The sequence below is a fragment of the Pyxicephalus adspersus genome, chromosome 1 (assembly GCF_032062135.1).
Source record: "Pyxicephalus adspersus chromosome 1, UCB_Pads_2.0, whole genome shotgun sequence".
In the NCBI taxonomy this organism is placed as follows: Eukaryota; Metazoa; Chordata; class Amphibia; order Anura; family Pyxicephalidae; genus Pyxicephalus; species Pyxicephalus adspersus.
The window spans coordinates 29,345,473-29,349,784 of NC_092858.1; positions in this window are offsets into that span (position 1 = coordinate 29,345,473).

The window sequence follows — 4,312 nt, forward strand, 5'->3', positions numbered from 1 at the left end:
TATTCTTGTTTGTTTGATGTTTTATGAAAATATGAAGTCTTTAGGTAACACTAATAGAAAAAAAGCTGGTTTAATGGGGACCTTTGACATTGTTTGCTGCACAGCAAATTACTAAAAACTGCCAATATCTGCACTTTACATGAAAATGAAAGATTTGGATGCGATTTGCATTGTAAAAATAGTGAAAACAATAAAAAGATTAATAATGCACACTAAAAGCCAAAGCCCAGTTTCCCTTATATTAACCAAAAAGAAAAATTTGCCAAAAAACACCCTTTCTATTTGCCAGTGCTGTCCCCTCCATTCTCCCCTCCAAAAATGTCAACTTAGAAAAGGCTATGTATGTACACACAATATGTTTAAGAAACAAGCATAGGGATTGAAATGGGGATTTAAGAAAACTCACTTTGCAAAAAATTATACAACATAGAAAAGAACTAATTAAGTTTTATATAGGTTTTAGTGTTTTCCCCAGCCCCTTTTAGCTGGGCGTACCACCTGGCACTTTTCAGTAACCACCCGTCTGTTTTTAGGTGCTTACTGAGGAGTTGGGTCACAATGCGGGGGCTGCCACCTGCCTAAAATGTCTTCCTACTCAGGCTGAAAACATTTAGGGGTCGAACACTGGGTTTCCTTTTACCCATATTACACTCAAACACTAACACTAACTTTAGTATTTCATGGATGTACAATTTACAAAGTGTAGTTTTCTAAAATTATGAACAGTAAACATTTATTTGTTTATTAGATGATTGGTCTTTTTAGGACCATTTAATCAATTTAGACAGCCATGCGGCTCTTGCATCCTTATCTCAAGGTTTAAGGGCCCATTCACTCTTCCCTATTGTGCATTGTCACATGATGTGCATTAAGGCAGACAATTCATTTTTTATGGTTTGGTATTGTATAGGATCAAGCCAAAAATGTACAATGCCGCATTTTTCAAAGACTTGTTAGTGGGCTACTGTATGTTATAGTGTGCTGTAATGCATATGTACTTTGGGGTTCTATTAAAAATAAATGGCCATATCTTTGGTAGCTAAGAAAACTTTTCTGCAGACTTGGATAAGCCTGCTCCTTCCCACTATTGGCCTTTTTAAAGGACAAATTATGGTTTGTTTTTTAAATGTAGTGGTTGGAATCTTCATTGGAGAAGGAATCACGTGTCAAGTTTTTTTTTTGAGGTGTAAAGAGTTTCATCTCTACATTTACCAAACTGAATAGTATGCCTACTGCTTACTAATAAAGATCCCTGGCATGTACTGAAGCTTTCTACATTTTTTCGCTCTGTGCCCTTTATTATCCATATAAAGCTTGATCCTATATGTTATGTTTAATCTATTGCCTGTAATTTGTATTTTGTTCTTTATTGTATGCACCTATTTTCCGTTGAAAAATAAATGGCACCGAAATGTGCTAAGGCACAGAATCAATGTTATAGTAATGTGTTAACACAACACACCAACTTCAGATAGTATCCACTGCCTCTACATTCATTATTATAAAATATATTGCGATTTGAGGAATATTCATTGGTGTGTCACAAACTTCAGCTCCTGCCATTTGTTACTCCTTTCTACATATTTATGAAAATAGATTTTGATATTATTACAGCTTTTCAAGGAAACAAAACAACTTTATATACATGCAAAAAAAAAAAAAAATATTTTTAAATACAGTAAGCTACATAAAGAGTTATTTCTTTTTTCTTGTTACTTAAGAATTTTATTCAAGATGTTTTCATGCTGTCTTGAAAAAAGTCTTGCTGTCTTGAAAAAAAAGCATTACCATTAGGTTAAAGAGAAGTTGTACTGTTCACTTGTAAATTCACCAATATTTCCTTTGGGCGGCCTGCAGGTAATCTTTCCCAGTTACTGACCTACCATGTCTTGTACATTGTAAATTTGTTTTAATGGAATCATCCATCATGGTAGAGGAGCAGTTGTTGCTTTCTCATGTTGGAGCTGTGCCTTAATGACTAGTGATCTGATGACTGAAGCAGGGAGATGCTTGCACTGCAGATACTAACATGACAAATCTTGCAAAAAGCTCCAAATCTAATGAGAATAGCATCCATCAAAGGCAGCAGTAGGCAGGATGATTACAAAACATAGATGTCCAGCTCTGAAATTAACTAAAAAACAGTGCCTAGACACAGTCATGTATCAGAATGTGCTCTGGCACAGGATTCAGCAGAAAATGTAGGTATGGCATTGCATGGGTTGTACTGCATATCACCCAATGGAACATTCAAGGTATAATGCCTTTAAAGTCCCATTGGGTGATTATACAACTTATAAAATAATTTTAAATACAATGGTAGTAAAAAAAGAAGGATGAAACAACAGAATGAAAGAGGAAAGGTCTGAAAAGCAAGAGAATCCATAAAAAACATTCCAAAAAAGGATGTCGAATAAATTGACTGGATTGAATGCATTGAAACAAAAGGTGTTTGTGAGAATGGGGGGGGGGGACTAATTGTAATAAATACACGAAATTAAAAAAAGTATAGAGGTGTACCACATATTGTCCTCTAATTCTATTTCATATTTTTTACTGGTTTAGGTTTGGAAATATGTGACCATGATAATAAAGGAGATTTGAGTGCAGCAGCCTCGGTTATGCTTTTAATGGGTTAGCTGGTCAGAATGTCACATGACTCCAAGCACTTAGCACATTATTCAACTTGTAAAAGTGCTTCACATACATCAAAGTCCTATGTGACCTTTAATATATCTTACAAGCATTCCAGTAAATGTAAAATTTTGCATTCCCTAATAAGGATGTGTTAAATCAAGACTACAAAATATGCCAAGAAATTAAAGGCTAACTCATTTATTAATAACTAATGGGAATGCCTTAATGTCTTGTATGTACAATATATAGAAACATTATTTCTGTATGACCTCAACAAGTACAAAGATTCAGCCACACCAATCCCTCACAGGCTGTATCTGTGTTGTACACAGGCTATCTAGATGTCCAGTTGGCCCCATAGGCATAATAGAATGATTGGCATGGCACTATACTTTTTGAAGAATAATGAAATCCCTTTTTTAAGTAATTGAGGAGCTTTTTTGGTTATTTGTGGCATACCTACCATAATCCTTGTTGTTCTGCTGTGTTGGTCCATAAGCTCTACAACATGAAGGTTAGTTTGAAATAAATATCTCTATAATGTAAACACACCGGCCACTTTTTTTTGTACGCCTTGCTTGTATTGTGCCAAATCAAGGATTTGATCCATATTGACATGTTAGCATCACACAATTGTTGCAGATTTGTTAGCCAAACATTCATGACGTGAATTTCCCATTCCACCACATCCCAACGGTGCTCTATAGGATTGAGATCTGGTGACCGTGGAGGCCATCTAAGTACAGAGAACTCATTGTCATATCCAAGAAACCAGTTTGAGAGGATTTGACTTTTGTGACATAGCACGGGATCCTGCTGTAATTAGCCATCAGAAGATATGTACACAGCAATGATACTTGGTACGATGGGGCTAAAAGTATACCAAGTAAATATCCACCACACTATTACACCACCACCAGCCTGAACAATAGATACAAGGAAGGACGTATTCGACCAATCAATGGTTTTCCAATTTGGTTTGTCCAGTGTTGATCTCTAAATTAAGATATGTTTTTGGCCAGGCAGATTCAGGGAGATCTTAGATTGTAAGCTTTTCGGGGCTGGATCCTCTCCTCCTCCTGTGTCACTGTCTGTATTTGTCTGTCATTTGCAACCCCTAATTAATGTACAGCGCTGTGTAATAGATTGTAAGCTTTTTGGGACAGGGTCTTCTCCTTCTGTGTACAACTCTAATGTACAGCGCTGCATAATATGTTGGCACTATATAAATCCTGTTTATTATTATTATTAATAATATTAATAATATGTTGATTCTATATAAATACTGTTTAATGTTGATAATAATATACTAATCATGTACACCACTGCAAACGTTGTTTTAATGCAAACTTTAGCTCGAGTTGGAGGTTGCAAACACAGACAAACTTTTACTTTAACCCTCTGTCTGCTAAGGATGTGATCGTATATCATGATTGTCTCTCTCTTAGCCATTAACAAGGGTTACTCTGCATGGCAATCATAAAGGGTAAAACATATAGTTCCAACACAAACCTAGCGTTTCAATGAACACTGTGCTATATGTAAAATTGATCAGGCCACCTTTTCAGCCACCCAATACCGTACAATGTAAGGAGGATGATCAATCTCCATCTCAGTCCTTATTATTGCTGGCAATGAGACTGCTGACCTTCTGTCGTTGAGTCAGCTTGCCATA